The sequence below is a fragment of the Drosophila sulfurigaster genome, chromosome 2R (assembly GCF_023558435.1).
Source record: "Drosophila sulfurigaster albostrigata strain 15112-1811.04 chromosome 2R, ASM2355843v2, whole genome shotgun sequence".
NCBI classification, from domain to species: domain Eukaryota; kingdom Metazoa; phylum Arthropoda; class Insecta; order Diptera; family Drosophilidae; genus Drosophila; species Drosophila sulfurigaster.
Genome location: NC_084882.1, coordinates 11,987,378 through 12,009,870, shown reverse-complemented (window position 1 = coordinate 12,009,870; position 22,493 = coordinate 11,987,378). Strand labels below are relative to the sequence as shown.

The 22,493-nt window shown below is 36.7% G+C and overlaps 1 long non-coding RNA gene and 1 other non-coding gene across 2 annotated transcripts in view; one reads left to right on the top strand and one right to left on the bottom strand.

Moving 5' to 3' along the window:
• Window positions 1-13,945, bottom strand: part of LOC133838658 (uncharacterized) — a 30,473-nt gene extending 16,528 nt beyond the window's left edge. The window contains exon 1 of the long non-coding RNA XR_009893966.1: window positions 13,609-13,945. This is a non-coding gene — a long non-coding RNA (uncharacterized LOC133838658). The remainder of the gene's footprint in view (window positions 1-13,608) is intronic.
• A 683-nt stretch (window positions 13,946-14,628) lies between these two features.
• Trnaw-cca (transfer RNA tryptophan (anticodon CCA)) lies at window positions 14,629-14,700 on the top strand. Its single transcript has one exon. It is a non-coding gene; the product is annotated as a tRNA-Trp (tRNA).
• Window positions 14,701-22,493: the final 7,793 nt, after the last annotated feature.

The following is a 22,493-nucleotide window of genomic DNA, read 5'->3' as shown; positions in this document are numbered from 1 at the left end:
AGGCAAACAAACTGTATTTGAGGCAGATACTATACATTTCACAGATACATTTAAAGTTGTTATTGGGAGATGGAGGCGAAAGTTTTTGAAACTGTAGACATACTTTAGAGGCATTTGCCAGATCCCAGAAGTTGGACTACTCTCAGCAACTAAATGCGCCGCATAATTCACAATGAGTGATTCTTAAATTGTCCATTAAGATAATTTTTACGCCAGAGCGCATAGGGGGCGCAGCCACAGCAAAGCAGAGCAGAGAGTAGTGGAGGGGAGTAGAGAGGAGAGGAGAGGTGAAGAACAAGGGAAGTGGCAACAGGCCGAAGAAGCCGAGGAGAAACAGGCAACAGGGCAACTCTCGGCCCTCTAGACAAGACCAGACGGCGGCACAGACTCTTGGCACAACTGTGTGACTGCGACTGCGACTGCGACTGAGAAGGGGCAAAGGGACAGAGGGGGAAGAGGAGTTGGAACTTTGCTGCTGGCACGTTTATCAATTAGGGCGCAAAATCCTCACTCTACGCGGTCGCTAATTATCAGCAAAATGCCTACACATGGCAGCGATACGAGTTCTCTATGTTCTTCGTGGTTTTCTGGGCCAAATTTAGCAATGTGAAAATGCAGTTGCTGTTGTTGTTGGTTTAGTTGTTGCTGGGATGCGTCATGGCCGACAATTTTTCACGCTTTTCTTCTTGCGGTTGTGTGCTCCCCAGGCAAAGCATCATCATCAGCCACAATGCCCCCAACCTCAACCTCAACTCCAACTTCAACTTCAACTGCAACTTCTTGCGGCCTATGATTGATGTGCACTTGATGACTATATAACTTTGTATGATTTCACGAATTGTCTCAGCAAGTTCGGCATCTTGAGACTCGACAGTCGACAGTCGACGGTCGTCAGTTGGGGATTCGGGAATCGTGAATCGGGAGTTGAGAGTAAGTATCTGAATGCCTCTGTTTTGTAGGTGGACGCGTCTTTAATTAGTTTGCCGTCAGTTTGGTTTCTTTGGTTGGTTTTTCTGGTTTTCTGCACCCATTTTGCATGGCGTTAAAAATGTTGAATAATTAAAATTTCTTGGAAATTTTATTGGCTGCTTTGTCGTCGCTTTGCTTTTGCTTCTGCTTTTTTGCCTTTTACTTTCCTTTTACACAACAGCAGTAAATTGTTGTGGTCGCGTGTCTGTCGTGTCTTTGATTTTTCATTTTCATTTCCATTTCCATTTTTCAACGTTCAGCATCTTTTTATTATTTTTAGAACTTTTTCGTTGTTTGAATTCTCTTCATAGGAAACTCAATTTTGTTTTAATGTTCTTGTGTAAAATGTAGTAATTGTGACTAATTTTTGAGCATTGCGACGCGGCATTTGAAATGCGCATTGTAAACAATATTTTAAGTTTTGAAATAGTATTGCAATAAAAAAAACTAAAAATATTGGCATTATTTGTTTTTATTATTTACATTATTGTTTGACTTAGTGGATTTATAGACGAATTTATTGAATAAACAAGTTTCGGTTTGTGTTTGAATATGGTCTATATTATAGACAAGACAAATGACTAGAAAGAATGAATTAAAGTAAGATATTAGACATGTGTTTTCCAATTTAAAGTGTAAAATTATCACAAAATTTAGCAACCCAATATCAGGAGTCAAAAGTCTTGTAATTTAATTATAATTGTTGTTTAATTAATTGGGTTTTATACCTCAATCCATCAATCATTAATGTAAATATTACTGGATTATATTATAGTCAATTTTTGGAAGCTAAATTATATAGAAAGCAAAACTATGGTACCGAAAATAATTGAAAAATATAAAAACAACAATAACGTATGAATATTATAATATAAATAAAAATAAATAAATAATCGTTAAATACTGTTTTCTATTGAAGATATTATGACATTAAAAAGTAAAGTTATTGATTGAAATGAAATAATATTAATTAAGGTAATATGAACTAACTTTATGATGGCAGTTTGTATATACAATTCAGACAAACATTTGTATTATCATATGCACAAATGAAAAGTATTTTTCGAAAATTGGCAATTCATTAATCATTTCTGGTTTTAGAGCAACTGACAAGCTCACTAGACTGATAAATGATGTGCAAGCTGCAGCTTAAAGCTGATCCACAAACTTCTCTTTCTCTATCTCTCTCTTTCTCTATTTCTCTCTCTAATTCTCCTTCTTTCTGTCCCTTTCTTGGCTCTCAGTGGGCATTTAGCCAACAGGTCACGTACATCGTGTCACTGCTGAGCGGCTGCCAGCCAAATTGGCTAAAGTAAAGCATCCGCCGCATTATCAACAACTTCATCAGGGACTCAATGCGATGCGATGGGACGCTGCCGGTCTGGAAGTATGCACTTCAGGTCTGGCTGGCCCACAATTACAATAAACGAGCAGCGAACAGCGAGCAGCAAAATGTTTGGCAAGTGCAACTGTAGCTGCAACTGCAACTGTGGCAAATGCTGCGAGTCTTCAATGTCTCTGCAATTTTTCTATTGAATTTCTGCTTTGAGCAGCCAAAGAGCTTGGCCAGCAGTGAGGCACGTGCCTCGACTGCCAAAATGCTGACAGCGTTCAACAATGTAGCAACAATTCGCGACAAAAGCAGACTCAAGGGGAGACCAAAGGGGAGCTAGCCTTATGATTGATAAGTTCGTTTTGTGAATTTTTCATAAATTAGGCGCACAGCTGTGACCGACTAGGTAAAGATGGGAGAGATACGATATAGATGGAGATAGAAATGGAGATGGGATTAGAGTTGGGGTGTCTGGTGCTCAATCGTGCGCCATTTGTCTATTTTAATTAAAGAAGCGCCTCAATTTCCCCAATCCTTCAATCTCCGTCTCCAACATTGCTTTGTTGTTAATCAGTCGTTGGGAGATATTTTAATAAAAGCGCTAACATAAATCAAATCTGTTTACTGACCGCCAGCTGTCCTTGACTTGTAACCAGCATAGAAGGATAAAGCGAGCAGTACATTGAAAATAGAATTTGAACTTGCTTTTAAAACTCTTTGCATGTTATTCAATTTACAATTAACTAAAGCTAATTAATTGCATACGCTTTTGCGTGTCTTTTTTTTGTCGCTTAATCCATATGACAGAAGTTTCCTTTGAACTTTTCCCCTCGAACAATTGGCCCGCTTTTAAGTTGTGACCTTCCTTCTCACATTTGCAAGTAATTAAGTGCTCTGACGTCCAAATCCATTAAGATGCACGCTGCTTGACATCTTTCCTCTCCTCCTCCTTCTCCTTAAAGCGTTGCACATCCGCCACAACTGGCGATTATCGGAGTCACAATCCAGATCTGAAATCAAGACGGCAACCCAGCAATAACAGTTGACAACTGTCGACGGTTGGACGCACATTTAAAACGCTTGTCAAAATTGCATAAACTGCTGTCAGTTGTCTTTTGAGTAGGCAAGTGCGGGTGAGTGAGCAACTGAACGACTGGCAGATACCCTATATACACCCACCCTTTAATGATGGGCTTAGCATAGAATATGTGGTAAAACTGTATCAGAAATTTGCATTGCAATTTATTAGCATATTAAAAATGGATTAATTGTCTATTTTTAGTTTATTATGTTATATTTATAGAACAATGTATTTGACAATTATTTGTATATTTTAAGGGGCTGTTTCTTTATAATTAAGTAATGCTCAATCGAACCTTTTCTACTTAGGCACAATAATAATAGAACTATAACTATAACTAACTATATAACTAGTGTAAAGGAAATAATAAATTATATTTTTAGAGGAAAACGTATTTACAAACAAAAACCCATAAATTATATCATTCATTTCAAATAAAATACCATCTTAAGAATTTAATTTAAAATCAACGAAAGTAAGCTTTTAAAGAAAAATACTTTATAACTCAAATGAGCGAACGTAATTAATAGTTTATGGACTTCAATATATATAATATTATTATTTTATGCTTGTGTCAAGAATTAATTTAAAAACTTACATACACTAATTAAAATTATTTAAACAAAATGTCTTATAAATAAAATGAACGAAAGTAAACCATAGTTTATGAATTACAATAAATTATGTTATTTAATAATTATCTTAAGAATTTAATTCAAATTCAACTTATTTACTTTCGAAACTAACAAAAGTTGAACATAAGAAAGTAGTGCATATTAAGTACACCAAAATATTTCAATTTCAATATTTTTAATAAACTCACTTACAAGTTATATAATCTCTTGATAACTTTTACTGGGTATACCGAAAGTACATTAAAATAGCAAGTTTGTTGTTTTGTTGGGTGCAGTACTCGCGTTTTCACTGGCAATTAATGCGAATTTCGACAACATAATTAAAGCAGAGCCTGGTTGACAACTCGTCTTGCGTCTGGCCATTAAATATAATGAGTGAAAAGTGCAGTGGAGTAACCCTTACCCTCCACCTCCGCCTCCATCTACACAAAGGGAGGGGGTCGGGGGAGGGAGAGGGAGAGAGACCCGTAGACCAGACTCAATTCATTCACTTTTGATATTCATTTGCATTTTGCATATTTTCACATGTCATTCGGCCCGTCGCTTTTGACTTTCGGCTTTTTGGCGTTCGCTTTTCGCCTTTTGTGTAACGCAATTGCTGTAGACAGGCAGCATGCGGGAAGAGAGCAAAAGGTAAGGGGGAGTGGCAATGGGGAGGGGGGCAACTCTCGCATAATTAGCGACAGACTTTGCCGCCTGACAAACTCTTTGAAGCTGCCTGTTTCTCTCCCTCTGTTCTCTGTCCTCAGTCTCCATCTCGCTCATCAACTCGTTCGCTTTTCTTTTTTCTCTGTGTCTCTGTGTCTGCCAAAACCACAAACATGTGTGTTGTTTATTTGTTTATTGTTGAATGTCTTAATTTATGAAACTGTCAAAAGGAAGGGGGGAAAACCTGCAGTCGAGTCCAAGCGGTGCGTTTGAGTTTTTCCTTAGTTTGCATCACAAGAGAGACACGAGACAAGCGAAAGCAATTCATTCATTTGGCCATTCATGCTCTTATTGCTAATGATTCACTCACTCACTGCGACTCGCAAATGATTCATGGCTAAAGGTGCGTACAATCTTGATATTACTTTTAACGGAATTATCTCGATAAATTTATGACTGCAAGAACTCGCTAAAACTTTTGCCTCTCCAGCAATCAAATAATTGTAATCTCATTCAAATTGCACTTTTGCCCCTTTTTAACAAGTTGCAGAGCACGTTGCTGATTATGCGCTGTACTTGATGATATAAAGGGTTTGATAGACAACTCTATAAGGTGAATATTCATTCACTATATTCATTCTTTTTGTGATAGAGTATCTCCTAGTCAAGCAGCGCTTTCTTAATCAAATTTCTTGTTCAAATGCTAAATGCATTTTTGGCAAAGTGCTTGGCAAACTGCAATCCAGGGATTACAATTCTGGTACTTTTAATTATGTGTTCCTCGACGACGATGATGATGATGATTATGATACTACAGTACTTACCATAATAATAATGATGAACACGATAATCTTCTCAGCCCAAGGGTCCAATTGAGAAATATGAGAATTTAACATTCATTAACAATTTTCGGGTATCCTTAAGAGGTGCTCCTTAATAATTTTGCAAACTGTGGAGCCAAAGGATTAGGGATTATGCATTCCATTGTTTAACACTGCTCTGCAGAAAATCCTTGTCAAGGGCTAGTTGTCAAATCTTGGTCAGCATTATTTGTATTTTAGCTGCAAACTGCACTTCAATGTCGAAATGAATCATGTTCGCGGTGCTTGCAGTTCATTTTGTGAAGCCTGCACTCGAAGCGAACTTTGGCTCCCTTGGGCGCACTTTGCGGCGTTTGGCAACACTGCAAGTGAGCCCTGCCCACTTGAAAGCGCTTTCCGCTTGTCAGTTGTTGGTTGTCGGTTGTCGGTCGGATCTCGGCTCATCGCTGGTTGGCTGCTTGGTTGGGCAAAGCCGCCAAGCACTTGATAAATTGTTTACTTTGAAATTAATTACGCAGTCATTGTTTTCTTGCCGAGGCCTAGGCGGAAGTTGAGGCGCTGGACGCCAGGGGGCGGCACTTGTTTGTTGCATAAATCAAGTTAGCAGCGCATCGCCGCATTTCAACACTTGCTTCCTCTATCCGGTGGCCCACCTATCTTGCCATTTGCCATTTGCCATCGCCGCTGCCCTTTTGCTTTTGATCGTGGCAATAAAATTGCATTTAATTACGAGTGCAGCAAAGTCCCAACTTCAGTTTGCCGATGGCCTGCCAAAGTGCTAGGCAAATGGCAACTTGGCTCTCAGACCGGGATTGGTTGTTGTCTGTAGTCAGTCTCTCCGAGAGGTGGAGAAGGTGAAAAGGGGGGTTTAAATTGCAATTGCATCTCTTGTCCGTTCACGTTCAGAGGCTTCATTGTTCTGCGCATTTTTGAGCTCATTAAACCAACAATTGCAATTGTTGCACTGCACAGCATTGCGTGTTGCCGCAGCTATAGTTGCTTGCCACGTTGCTGCTGCCGCTGTTGCTGCTGCTGCAATCAATTTCCAGTTTCAGTTTTCAGCTGAAAGATGCAAAATTGAAATTATATTGCGGCCTGGCAGATCATTAAAATGCATCGAGCTGCACGTAATGGGACGAACACCTTTTAGGAGCACTTTCATGCCAATCATTTTGTCTGGAATTCCAAGCATTTTCCACCTCACTCCACGCCATGCCACCCTTTTGCCATTTACCAACACTGGGCTGCGAGATTTATGTTATGAATTGTCTATTCAGCGAATGCGCTCGTTGCTGATAAAAAGCGTTGCCAGACCGTTGCCAGAAATTAACATAAACAGGAAGTGGGCGTTGTCCAAACAAGTTCCAACAATTGCACTCACAGCACAAAAACAAAACAATTAACAACAACATGGCAAACTGCAAAAAATGTTGAGAGAACAACACAATGTGAGTGTGCGAGTGAGATAGAGTGAGATACCGAAAGGGTGAGACATGTGAACAATGGCTGAACACGAGAAACAGATGGGAACTGAATGTTGAAGAACGGAAGGCGGAACAACAAAAGCTTTGCTAGAAATTTGCAACGCCAGAGGGAGAAGAAAGGTGACAGATCATGTTAGTTACAGATAAACTTAGATGAACTTTATTTCCCAAAAGAAAGACACAAAATGAAGAAAAAGGCAAATAGAATGAGATTTACATACAATGTAGATTATTTATTATTTAATTAAAAATTCAAGTTAGCATAATATTATATAATTTATTCTGTGATTCAGATACATTTTAATCCAAACAATTTTTTTGCAATTTTTAACATGCAACAAATTTACTGTATTATAATTTGGGTAGGCTGCATTGCCAAGATTAAAACAAATGTATTTTTTTGGAGAAGCACTTTTATTATTTTTATGTTCTATTTCATTTTAAATATTAGAAAATATTAATTTGTCAAAATTTGTCTGCTTTTCATTACAACTTATTTATTCCTCCACTAATGTGAAATATTTATTAACTGGCTTATGAACACATTTTATATTTATGAATTTGGCTTCCCAAAAAAGAATATTTAATATTTTTACTTATATTATTCTATATATTTTCTAGCTTAAAAGTAACTATATATCTGTATATATTGTTTTTGTTAAAGTTATCTGATAGTTTAAACAGCAAAAAGTGTTTTTATATTAATGTCGAATTAGTCTTGAACAAGTGTTAAATTTAGTAATAATCTGAATGTTCGCGTGAAAATTTTGAATAACTTGAAATCTTCTAAATATTTGAATGTGTATCTCTGGAGCTATTTTAAACTCTACACAATTTTCATAGTCAAATTTTCATTTGATGTTTAAACCATTTTCTTAACAGCTTCTTTTAATTCTGCTAATTCTACCAACTTATAAATTTGTTTATTTGTTGTAGATGTAATATGCATTATTTTATAAACAAAAGTTTGTCTACTCTTGTTTATTTTCTCCATTTTGTTTTTGTTTTATTATTGCTCTTACCCATATTCAAAATCAATCAAAAAGTGTTGAAATATTGTAACAACTACTCAGGCTACTGAATTACTGTAATAACAGCTATAACAGTGGTTAAATAAAAGCATTTAATGCGAATAAAAATGAGTACTCTGTGGCTGCTCAAAACTGTTTAAATGAATAGTTTTATGAACTCCCTTTTTCCTTTTCAGTTCGAAGTCGAGCGCTGACTGGTTGCCCCGACCCTTTGCGAACTTGCAACATGGCGCAAGCGATTCGCGAGGATCGTCAACACAAATGGCAACAATCAGTGGAAGTCGTTGACGACGACGATGACGACGATGACGACTTGAATGAGCGGCGGGTGCAATCAACGTGTTTCGCTCGACGACAGGTGCAAAACTTTGTGCCGCCAATGAATGCGGTTGTCCGTTTGCCATCTTGTTGTTGCCCCTGGTTGTGTTGTTGTTGCTGTCAATGTGGTTGTTGTTGCCACAGACAGACAACAAAAGTTTTTGCTTTTGACGTTACGTATTGCAGTTGTTGTTGTTGTTGTTGTTTTTTGTTGCTGTCTCTGTTGCTGTTGATGCTTGTTGGTTGGCTGCTTGGTTGATTGTTGGGCAACACACACACACACACACACACACACACATAAACATACACTAATACACACACTGCAATTTGCGCATTAAAATTTCACACAGTGCGTTGTTGGTTGAACGCTTTTGGCTTTTCGGGTTGCAATTTCCAGTGTAGCTTAATTTGTTGTTGCTGTTGCGCTTGTGCGGTTCACCTTGGCTATTATTGTTGTTGCTGCTGTTGTTGCCATTGTCGCCTGCCACATGCAGCTGGCTACAAAATGGCGCTCTGCCCGGCCCCTGACATGTGCCCTCAGGCACTACTTCTTGCCCCATCCTCTGTGTCTGGCGTGGCAACTTTTTTTGCCAAGTCGCAGAGCAAGGGGCGTTCACAGGTAGCCGCTATCTCTCTCGTTCCAGAAAAGTTGCTTTTAATTTGGCGAAAATTTAATTAATGCACTGCCACTACGCGAATGTCCAAAAGTGGAAAAGTGAGTGCTGATGTATTCGAATTACAGCGCAAAGTTGCTTTAACGGGGAAGATTCTGCTCAACCAATAACTAACTGCTGCCTTTTAAACACGCAGCTGACTTTGAGAGTTCTATTCGAAGACAGCGGATCCTCAACTTCAACACTTTAAATTTATTAGTGTCTGTAAAGTGAACAATTTTTAGTTCAAATTGCCTTCAAGTGAGCTCAAATTTCGCTGCCTAAAGCGACTAAATGTTATTTGAACGATAATAAGAGGTTCTGCTGAAAAGATTAGTCTACTGCTCAAGTGGTCTAATCTAGTTTTGTTTGTGTTTTATCTACTAATTTTCAATAATGTTGAATCAGTACTATTCTGATATACATTCCCCAACAATTCCCTCAAAACTCGGTGATTTTACTTTAAAGAAAAGGAGAGAAAATGGCTCTATCATTATTTTATAGCTATGATATTAGGTGTAGCATATTTACTAAAATTTTATAGAGTGAACGAAATAATGTACTTATTTGTTTTTATAATACATATATAAACCTACTAAGTGTTACTAAATACCAATATATTGTAAATTAAAAGAGTAATAGCACAAGCATGAAAAGTTTTTTATAATGAGGTTTTCTCTTAAATCTGTTGTTATGTAAGGGCATTTCAATACCATTATGGAACATCAATAATTTTTTTAAAAATTTATGATTACTTATTAGCGACAATTGTTCCTTTAATTCTTTAAATCATTATGTTTGTCAAATTTTAAAAGTAACTAAGCACACTTCAAAAAAGATACATTTAGTTGACTGCAATAACAAAACCATGCTATGGAACAAATAATATGTAAATATTTATTAAGTGGAATAATTATGAATAAATATGAATTATTCAATTTCGTCGAAAGAAATGAAGCTATAATACTATTAAAATTGAAATTGTCTGTGTTAGTATTTTCAAATTCAAATTGAAGCTGAATAAAATTTTGTTATTAATAATTAAAAAAACAATGAGACGTTAATAAAATACCACATACAAAACTTAATTGCACATTCTGCTTTAGAGTAATTTCTTTGTGAAAACTAATAAATAAGAAGAATAATTTATTTACTCCCAAGAATTAACTTTGAAATGCCATCTTCAACACAAAAAAATATATATTTTTTTAATCAGCATAAACAGCCGATACGATATAGCCATATCCGTCTGTCTGTCTGTCCGTCCGTATGAACACCAAGATCTCAGAGACTATAAGGGATAGAAATATAATTCTTTTTCAACAGCATTTGTTATTTTTGCAGGCAGATCAAGTTTGTTTCAAATTTTTACCACGCCCACTTTAGCCTCCACAAATCGATTGAAAATAACAAGCGTAATTTTCAAGCTATAGTCGGGTTGTTGGTGAATACAATAATAACTATAGTCTTTATGGTTCCTGATTGGACTGCGATCAGATAAAAATTTTAGAAATTATTTAAGAAATACTTTTGTATGAGGAAAAACATCTGCTTAGCAGGACTTTGTTGCTTTTGCTAACAATCTGGTATATTTTGTACGATATAATATATATTGGCATATTTTAGTATTTTTGCAGTACATTTTACATAGGTATAAGAATAATACCGCACTGCTTTGTATATATTAAAAATTTTTAGCGGGTATCTCACAGTCGAGCCTACTCAACTGTAGCTTTCTTGTTTTTATTATTTCCCAGAACAACTTGGAGGTCGAGTCTCACATCTGTAAATTGTCTGCATTAAGTTCGAAATTTGTCAACTTTAAATTAAAGTTCCATAAATTATTCTGATTGATGACAAAGAAAAATTAGTCGTTAAAGTAATTGTAATGTGATAATAAATATTTTATCTTCTCAAATTATTCACAGCATCTTCATATTACCCGCTATTTCATGGGACTCTGGTAATTCGATCAAACTTAGAAGGCAAAACTGTTGTGCAAGTGGCGCATTTGTCCAGCTGCCACAGAATGGAGCCACAACCACAACCACATCATCATGTAAATGGTGTCCACGCATATTTAATGCTGCAACTCCTCTTCCCCTCACCACCCCTCTTCGTCGTAGCCCCCAGGCTGTCATAAAAAAGAGAAGCGCAAAACAAAAAGAGGAAGCTGTAGTAAAAAAATGTAAAGCGAGTAAAATACTTTTCACGATCACTTGGCACAGTCCTTGCCACTGCACTGTTGTGGCATGCAACACTCACAAAAAAAAAACCCTTTGCTATTGCCATCTCGCTCTGGCTGCATTACGCTAATTAATTCTTGATATATGGAAACTGGCGCCCCATAAAAACGTGGCATTCAGCATTCAGTGGCAGCAATAAAAACGGTAGCAACGCTTGCAACTCTGCTCCATTTTTTTGTTGTTCACTCTTTTTTTCGGACTGATTCTTAGCGCTGGCGCTGTAAATTCATGTGGGCAATTAAAATTTAGCAGGCTTTAAAGCACTGTGCTTGCTGTGTCCTCTCTGCCGTCTGCCGTCTGCTGTCTGTTTGTCCTTGTGGCAGGACTACGCAGTGACAGATGCCGCGGTTAAAGTTTAATGACAATGCAACAGAAGCAGCAGCAGCAACAGCAGCAGCAAAGGAATAGACTGGCAAAAAGTGGCAGCGAAAGTGAACAGTTGCCAGGCGTGTATCCTGCAGGATGCTGCTCCTGTTGCTTTTTTCCAAAGAACTGCTGAAGGGGGTAGAAAGAGAAGGGGAAGGGGGCAAGAGAGTGCTGTGGTGGAGAGACATCTGTGTCATGCTTTACGCCAACGCATGTGACAGGAAACCATTCGCAGCAACCGCCAAAATGTGGCAACAACGCAGAGACAACGGCAACAAGGCTGCCAGCTTCCGCTTAAGCGGATGCTCAACCGCCCCCCTCTTCGTTTTGATCCCCTTTCCCTTTCCCCATGCACATGAGAACTTTCTCACATATGCAATACGAGTGTGCGAGCTTCTGGTCTAAGTCGCTCCTTTGTCGTTGAAGGCGTGGCTGCTGTTGTGACTGCGGCAAGCGAAAGTGCGCGGAAGCAATAAAACATAGATGAGCCAGCAGACGGGAGCAGCTAACTGCCAAGGGGGGAAGGGGGAGGCAGATGCAGAGAAGGACTCTTGCAACTCTTTGCCAAAGTGAAAAGTAGAAAGTGAAGCAGCAGGAGTGCAGCTGCAGTTGCAGCACATTAGATGCAGCATTTGTGCTCAAGTGCTGCAATATTTGTAAAGCGCCAGGATGCGCCAGACTTTTTGCAAAATTTATGGCCAGGACTTGCGTACTGCGATCCTTTGAGAAACACCTTATTCAAGCAACTTTAAATGCCAGTTTGGTAATTGCCTAATGACCAGTTTGGGTCAGCATCAGGTGCTATCATGATATGGCAGAAAGAAAAATGCTTGATGATGATATCGAGAGAGGACGAACAAAGATGTCTAGAGTGAAGTTAATGCCTGTCTGCCTGCCCACAAGAGTCAGAGTCAGAGCAGAGGATTGAGGGTGCTCAGTTCGGTTTACCAAAATCCGCTTGAGCTCAGTTCGGCGGAAGAACAGCTGCCAATATGCGCTCTACTATTATTGGCCTCGGGCAGCGACCTGATCTTGATCTAATTTGGGCGTATTAGTTGCCCGATGAAACAAAAAAAAAAACTGTGGCAAACAAAAGACCTTTTCTCGGGGCTGCCTTTCTGTGTGTATCCTTGCAGATAAGGCGCTGCTAATGGCTTCATTAGGAGCTCAATCACATGTGTGCCACATGCCGAGAGCAAGTCGGACTCCGATGCAATCTCAAGTGGCATTTTGTGCCTTTGAAGTGCAGCCGATGATGATGTTATCGATAACTGTCGATGACGATTCATTTGTTGCGTCAACTGTACGTCAGCTGTCTGGATCGTAAAAAAAACTTTTGGCATTTTCCACTTCCATTGCCGTCGCATTTGAAAAGGACACGCGCATAAAACTTTCGAGAAAGCAACTTCAAAATTGTCATAAAAAACGAAAAGAGCCTAAAACAGAATTATTTACTCTGTATCATAAAGATGGAACAAAACATTCCATTTTATAATTTTATTATCCATTTCTTTAGCTGCTCATTTTCATTTTCATTTTCATTTTCATTGCTCTGCCGTCTGTGTTTGCTGTTGCTGCTGCTGCCCCTGAGTCATATTAATCAGGGAATGCTCGCGACTCGAGAAATTCACACCTTTTGGCCACAACAATACAAGAGGCACTGTGTCTGGGGGGATTCGAGGGATTGGCCTGCTTTATGACCGCTCCTTTACTTTTATGAGCACTTTTCCTCGGAAAAGAAATTAAAAATATATATATCCATATCGTATAGAGGTTCACTTATTAGATTTAGATATGACCAAGAAATCATTTAACAAAAATGCACAATTTATGTTTTAGTTCCCGCTCTCTTTCTTTCTCTCTCTCTCTATCAGATGTTTGTGGCAAGTGTCGTTAAAACATATAGGGGGCTGTCGTTTGATTGGACTTTGAGCATATTCCACATTGGTATGCAAAGAAGTGCCTCTGAGCACCATCGTAAAGATTGAAAAGTGCACATAAAATGTGTAATCGTTAGAAGTACTTACATGCATAGGGGAATTTTTCTCTGCAATTGATTCCATTCCCTTTTGGATACAAATCCAAAAGTGCCTCCAAAGATCGTTTCGATAGCACAGTCTTCACGAAAGATCATTAAATCGCTCATGAACTTGAAGCGTCACGGGAATCCTAAAGATATTTGAGATGTGCAGCAATTTCATTCAAACTTTACCACACACTTGAGGCATTTATCATATTTAAAGGGGATATAAAACAAAAACTTAAAACACTCAAATATCACTTTAGTTTAATATGTAAAACGTTGTGCTTGAAATATTGTGTTTAAAGAATTTAAATAATATTATTCGTTTTTACTATAATACTATTTCCAAATGACATCTTATGCTTGGGGAATATTTATTTTTAATAAAATATAATGAAAGTAAAAAATGTCAAAATAATATTTGTTTATTTAAGTATTGAAATATTATTTGTTAATTTAAGTATTGAAACTTTGTTGCATACAACAAAACAAAAATTGTAAATAAACTAAACTATATTTAAGTTTTGAATAAAATTTGTATTTAAACTATAGACTTTTTAATTAGAATTCGCCAGATTCGTGACGATAAAAAGTAAAGTTGTTTCTGTCATTGAGAAACTTATTAAGAGATAAGATAAGATTATTCATTATTCTATAAATATTGGGCATCATAAAATATAAAGAAATTACACAAACTTGACACATTTCAAAATAGAGAAACACTAGCTATTATTTATTTAGTATACAAATTTATTTATATGTATATTTTTTGCGCACATTAAAATTTCTAATGCATTCCCGGATAGCAACGCTATTAATAGAACTACCAGAGATACATAAAAGCAAATAATATATATTTCTTATCAGATGTGTGCATAATCTTTAATTATAAATATTCTCACTTATCTTTGGGTTTGAATGCTTTGACAATGATTTTAAATTATGCCGTAAATAAATATTTACTTCATTCAACAATAGACTTCACTTCAAATTGACAATTATCGCTGCCTTGTTTCAACTGACTCCGTGGCGCAACGGTAGCGCGTCTGACTCCAGATCAGAAGGTTGCGTGTTCAAATCACGTCGGGGTCAACAGTTGAGATACTTTTTTAATTTTTTAAAGAGTGAAAATTTGTTATATTTTTAAAAAGATTGAGGAATGGCAAATTTTTGTTGTTAGTCTTAAAGTCTTTGCTTTGGGAACAACAAAAATAAATACATTTACAAAACCAACTCAGCATTTATTGTCCTTCGAAAGCGAGACAAATGTTTAACAAGTTCACACCAAATGTTTCAAATACTTCAGCGAAAGGGTTTCAACTCGTTAGAGGTGTGAAAAATCAAGAGAGAAACCCTAAGCGCCGTCGCTTTGTTCGCTTCATTTCCCCAGTTTAACATATTTGATTTTCTATTCACATTATTTACGATCTTTAATTGCACTTCGATGGCCAATAAAAATGCTCAATGCGGCATTAACGGCAGGAAGTGCGAACAAAATGCAGCACGCTAACATAATGTAATTAGCGTCTTCGATTCCTTTTGATTCCGCCGCCAGAGGGCGCCACATGTATACAGACCTGTTTGTGTTCATCACTATATACTTATATACATTCTTGTAGAATACAGAGAATGAACTGAACTCTTGTGATTACGAGTATTATGGGCATCATTTGCATTCCACTTTGCATTGCAAATGGCATTCGATTAATATGTAATTTTGCAATATAATGAGTTGCATTTTTATACGCAGGTCAAATACTTCATTCATGTAATAATACAATAAATATACAATGTAAAGATATAGCAGCTAACCTCACTACGAGATTCTCTGATTTTACATAATTATCTACGCTAGAAATATTATTTAAATAGTTTCGAGTCAGCTAATTGAATATTTATCAATTGGATTTCGAGCTTATGCAAATAATATGCGCAAATGTGCAACGAATATTGAATAAATGAATGAACATTTCAAATTGAATGCACATTACCAGTATTCTGGTTGGCATAAGTTGACTTAAATGAGCTCAGCAAATTGTTAGTTCGAGTATCTGTAAAGGGAGGAGGGAAGGGAAGAGAATGTCATGCGGGTGCCTTGCGACATTAATTGATTACCATCAATATGAATGATATTCACATGTTCTTGTATATTCATTAGTGAGCACTTGAGATAAAAAACCAAACCAAACGCAACTCAACTGTTGCATAATCGCGGCAATTAGTTGCTGATTATGAGTTAAAAAAAACAGATAACAATCATTTGTACTTGCAAGACTCAAAGTCACAGATTTGTCTATGCATCTGAGAAAATTACGACTTCATTAGATTTTTCTTGTTGTCAACAACCTTGCAGATGCTGCAACTATTTTCAAGAGTGCATCTCAACGACCACTTGAAAGCAATTGAAAATCATTTAAAATATTTTCCAATCGCGATAGAAAACCACTGACGTAATGCGTAGTATTATATTGTAATTGGGATAAAAATATATGAAATAGCTTAATATAGCTTAAGAAAAAGAAACCTAAAATATTATGTGAAAAATAATGTATATGTTTTTTAACAATGTTTTAATTTATTCAATTTTTAAGTCTTGAACTAGGTACATTTTAAAACTTTATTTAACAAACCATTCAACTTTAAAATATGTATTTAGTAGTTTCAGTACTCTGTTTACATCAATATATCATTAATTTAATTAAAATATTTGCTTTGTAGCGCTTATAAAATGCGACCAAATTTCAATAAAGATTTACTTTAAATGAAAATTTTCAAAGCGATTACTTTCCTCTTATTCTTTTCCCCATAGAAATACAAATGATATTTAACTGGTAAGTTTATAAAATTGGCATATTAAGGGAATTCTACGTGCTTTCCAAATACTTGTATTTAGTCTAACATAATTTCTTTATATCACGTACGAATAAATTCGCAAACAATTATATTTTGAAAATATAGAAAAATAATTAAGATTTTGTAAGGCACTTTCCAATTATGGAAGAGAATATATTTACGGCCTAAGCAATAAAAAGTAAACAATTATAAGTATTCATTGAAACAATACAATATTTATGGCAATATTATTAAATAAATATGTGTAATTAGCGACTAAAATAATTAATCTTGCACAAGACTAATTCATAATATATATCCATCATTTCATAAATTGAATATGGTACAGTCTAAAAGGGTATTTTGGCTTGAAGTAAAACTGAAAGTTATTCAATCAATGCTTCTCTTCAAGTAAGGATTGAGTCATTATTTCCCCCCTTTGTGAAGGACGCCTCTTGGTTTCAGTAGGCGCCTTTAGCATTGCTTAGCAAACTGTTGTGTAAGTGCGTTGCATGCAGTAATTTAAGTGTGCAATTGTTCAAGCTGCTTCAACTCAGCTCACCTCTCCTCTGGCTTGCTCCTTTGCTCAGGTATTTTTACGCAGGCGCAGCCCCAATGAAGCGTTCCTCGCTTGTCGTTTGTCGTTTGCTCTTTGTCGCTTGTCGTCTGTCGTGCTTATCGCCACGCACTTATCTCGACGCAATGCATGCAAGAAGAAGCAGCAGCAGAAGCAGAGGAGTGCGGCAGCGTCAGGCCTTCTTAATGCTTGAGCGATTGCGCCTTCGTCTTGCCTGGTCTCAACTCTGAGGTCTGAAGCCTGAGGTCTGAGGTCTGAGGTCTGTGTTTGCCTGCCTGGGCACAATCAGCCATGGCTGCGATGTGATCTTCCTGCTCCTTGAGCATGTTTGTATCTTAATTCTTGAAGCGCACATACGTGGAATTCAAGCTTGAACTGCGCGACTGAGTTACGAGTTGATGGTGCTGAAAGTGACACAAGTCATAAATTCCTTTTGTTCTCCGACTCCTAAAGGGACGACAAAAAATTCAAGAAAAACAAGAAGGAGAAAACACACGTTGACAATTTAGCCTGAATGGAATTGAATTCAGTTTCGGTTTTCGGGATCTTATCTCTCTTTTTTCGTCTATGTTTAACGATCAGCGTTATGTGTTTGCTACGTTTTCGATCGATCGATCGTTCGATCGGTAGCGCTGTCAGTTGGTCACATCCTTTGTTTATTTAATTTTGGTTTCGTTATTTGAAATATGATTTGGCGCCGATTGGAACAGGAAGTGCGTGATATGAAATTGATATTTTTCCCTGATTAGACGACAACTTGGCTTATGGAGCAGACGTGAGTTCAGCTCTCATTTATTGGCCTGGGTCATTTAGCCAGCGCTTTTGACCAACCAACTCCCACAACCTATTAATTTTTTGTGGCCTCCTTGTTTTTCGCAACAACTGTGAAGCTTCTCCCTGGGGTGGCAGCGTCATAAACAGGACATGACATGCTCATATTTTTCTCAGATGTACAGCGAAATTTATGCATATTTATAAGCAGAATTCATTTCGTGTCCATTTCGAATGCAAACAAATAACAAACCAAACAGCCAACGCAACTGAGGGACACTCAAAGCTATCAAGCTAATTCCCCAAATCCCCGAATTAATAAACCAGAGTACAACAAGACATCAAGCATGCGATTGGGAAACGGATAAACGAAAAAAAAATAAAATAAAACGTAACGAGAAGTAAAGCTGACAGTCATCATTGGGTAACTGGAGATGCATCTGCTGTATGGGGCGCCGTAATAATTGGAACACGAAATTAGCCCGTGTAAACAAACATGTCAACAATTGGAGAACATAGGGAGTCTATAAATAATGCCGAAGACATGTTGACCACCCTCTAGCATGTGAGTAGGAGAAAGAGAGTAGGAGAGCACCTGTCAAGGAGCTACTTGGTTTCCCAGAAAACGTTGTTGTAAGGTCAAAACACGCAGTTCAAGCCAAGTTTTTGTTTTTATGGCGAGTGTCAACAGTGAATTCTTCAATCTCATTTCGATCTCTCTCTCTCTGGGTGAATAAAGACGTTATTGATGCCCAGATGTGCGCTGATAAGCCTTGCATAAGAAGGACAGACAGACAGACGGAAAGACGGACAGAAAGAGCAGACGCAGTTCAGCCCTCGCCATATGATCAGAGATAAGTCAGAGGCCTTCACTGAGCTGTGGGTAAGTGGCCAAGACACGCGATCGCTGAGCTCAGCTCAGCTCAACTGAACTGAACTGAACGGAACGGAGTTGAGTGTTGCCACCGAGTGGCAAGCACATGAAGCGTAGCTCACTTTCAATAATTTATAGATGGTAGTCAGGTGAAGTCTTGTCTCAACTCTTGTTTCTTTCTGGCAATTACCATCAAATGCAGTCAAGAGACTTGTTGACATGTCTGCTTTTCTCTCTGCTCTGTGTGTCTTGTTTGATTCCCGCTGCTTGAGCGATGTCTTTGCTGTCGATGGGGATTCCAGAGACCTTTCTCAGGGGGGTAATTGGATACTCGAGTGTGGATATAAGTAATGCCTGCCATCGCTGGTAGTAGATCAATACGATACAAAGATTAGCTCTTTAACCCATTAGAAGAGAGCAACAAAAGTGCAAATTGAGGGGGAGAAAAAAAATTCGAATTGGATTTTATTTAAATTTAAATTAATGTTGATCTGAAAATAAGGAAAAAGTGTGAATTTAGAGGGAGAAATAATATTTATTTATTTATAAATGTGTTTCCGATACTGAATTTATTAGATTTTATATTAATATTTTAATCTCTAGGGTTGCAATTTAACTGTTGGAAGAGACCAACAAGTGAAAATTAAATGGGAGCAAATAAATTCAAATTAATTACTATTTTAAATTTCAACAACAGAAGCTACAGTTTATTGATGGAATTAAAGTTTACTTTAAAATATTAATCAATATATATAATATCAAGACAAACTGAAAGAAGGCAACAAATTTACAATTGCGAGAAAGGAATTAAACAGTATTTATGCTTAAGTTAACTCATATTAATATTTCAATTTGAAATATTAAAAATTAGCTATCTAAAAAGATGGAAGAATCCAACAAAAATGCAAGTTGAGTGGAAGAAACTATATTTATTATTTATCATTTAGATTCATTCATATTAAAATTATAACCTATACATTTAAAGATTAATAGTCTAGCTAACGGATAGAGAACAGCAAAATGTTATATATAGATAGAATATTGTATTAGTTATCCAAATATACATACATTATTGCTTTAGCGGAATTATTGACAATGCAATGTAATTTCTTCACATTAACAAATTTAATGTATTTTCTTATTAGCTATTTGAGCAATAATTAAACTTTGATTATGTACTTAAACTTGCTTGAAACTTGAAAATGATTCCAAATTTGTGTGAAATGCAATTAGACATTGCATTGCTTGGTAAATGGCTGCCACATGCTGCATTCCCCATGCCACATACCGCACAGCAGCGGCAGCAGCAACTTGTCAATGCAAGTGCTGCATATATCACATTAGCATCAATTGCAGCAGAGCTACGCATAATGTTTGTCATAACTGAATAATTGCACACGCGCTGAGAAATATGCGAGAGACTGAGAATGAGACTGAGGCAGTTGCAAGTTGCAAGTTGCGCCTAATTTAGCAATGGCAAACGCCACAAGTGCCGCATAAATGTCTTGTCAAATGATGCGACTTCTTCAAGGAGCTGCAGCAGAAGTCTCTGCCATAGTCAGAGTCGCATTCAACAGCAAATTGCATTATTAGCCGCAACCATAAAAAGTCAGCAGCAGTTGCAGCCGTCTCTACTCATCTTCTGCCATTTGCCTCCTCTACTCTCCTCCCTTTGGGGACCATTCAATTTGAATGCCGCTGTCATGCACAATAGTTGCAAGCACTTTGAATATTCCCTCACTTTGAAGCGCTTTGACAATTTTCCCTTCCCAGCTGCAGGTTCAATTGCCAACAAGTTGTTAGCCGAACAACTTTACTATCAACATCCCGCCTTTCGTTCTTTGAATATATTTTGAATATATTCTCCAAATTCAACATTTGATGGATGTTCTTTGCATCATTTAAGTGTGACTTTATTTACCAAGAAGCTATTTCTATTCAATTTTGCCAAAGTTATTACTGCAGACGCTCATTTTAGTGTTTTTTTTTTAAACTATTCAATAACGGGTTTTAAATGAAAAAACGTATTGAGTACATTAAGCCTAAATCGTACTATTTATTTATTAATATGGTTTCTTGTTATTTAAAGTAAATATGTATTGCATATATTTTTACTTAAATTTGCAAAATTCATGTTTGTATAGTAAGTATAATTAAAGTTCGATATTCAATTTGAATGACTGCATTTAAATATTTGTTCAATTTATTGTGAAAAATTGTCTGTTCATTAAATAAGTTTAAAAACATTTAATGATAAAACTTCTAGATACCAATTTGGAAATAAATTATATCAGAAGTCCCATTTTTGGGTACATTCAATTGAACAGACAAATTAAACAATTTAGTTCTAAATACGAGTAAGTATAAGTTTTGATTAGTTTTGTAAGCTGATTCTAATGTATAAACTCTTATAGAAATTATAGTTTAATTTTATAATTCTAAATCAATAATAAGTAAAATATACTTTATATATTTTTCTAAAATATATTTTACTTATAAAATAATAATAATAAAATATATTTTTAACTATACACATTAAAATGTGCTAACACAGAAAATAGTCAAATTAAATTTTTATTGTTTATTTTTAAACTATTTAAAATAAAGACAAATACAATCAATAGATTATAAATACAGAATACTTACTTTCTATTAAAAAGGTATTGTAGGAAAATAGTATTTTAGTCAAATTAATTAACATAAAAAATAGAAAATATATACCATTAATTAATTAATTTAAAAAAAAAAAAGAAACCTAAATTTCAAGATATAATCGTAGACAATAAAATCGATTTTTAGTACAGAATACTTTGTATATTCAAGTCGTGTTAAAGAAATAATGACACTATCAAATCCGCAGTCACATAGAAGATATAAAATATTTTGCATTATTTAATTAATGAATGAAAATTAAGAAACTTAAATGTATGTATCCGATTTACTATTCGTACTACATAAAATAAAGCTATGAACCCTTTAATGTGCCAAAAGAATTCAAATATATTTCACCCGGATTGTGGCAAACACTGCGGCAAAGTCAGCGAGCTCAGCTGTGTGTTGCAGAGTGCGAGTGTGTTGCAAATGTCTCAATTTCGAGGCAAGCAATGCCTGCAGCAGCAGCACTCGGAAGAAGACTGCAGTTGATGCTATTGCTGTTGATGTTGGTGTTGCTGTTGCAGTCTCCTTGTGGCAGAGAGCTAATGACAGGTTATCCGCAACATGCTAAAACTGGTAACAGTGCATGATCTCTGGCTACCTGCTAACAGCAAGCATGCCAGGCAAAACAATACTTGCAACATTGAGACAGGAGCAAGGAGTTGAAGCTGGAGCTAAAGCCTTTGCTCAATTGCCAATAAGTGGCAATGTGGCTGTGGCATCTAATGTCTAAATTTGTTGCATGAACCAGGCATGAACCTTTTTTTGCCTGCCTGTGTTTTGCTGCCATTTTTGGCATTGCATAACCCATAATTATGGACTCTGAGTGAAAGAGGAACTGAATCTGAGTCTGAGGATGAGACTAAGACTGACTGATGTGCTCCGACGCCTTTTGTTTGGGTTTCAGTTTCGTCTTTCACACACTGTGTGTGTGTTGGTTGCCCTCGTTGCTCTGTCTCGTTTTTCGGGTTTAACAACTAAATTTGAAAATTTGACGTAAACAATGCTGAAGTTGCCTGCGTGTTTTGCTGCCTCCAGGAAGCCTGATTTCGAGCCTGGTTCAGGTTCTGATTCTGAGTTTGTGTCTGAGTCTCTGTTTCTCTGTTCTCTGGGCATATTTAATTAATTTATTTCCAGTGATCCCCAGTGTCTCAGAGTGAGACAGAGACGTGTGGC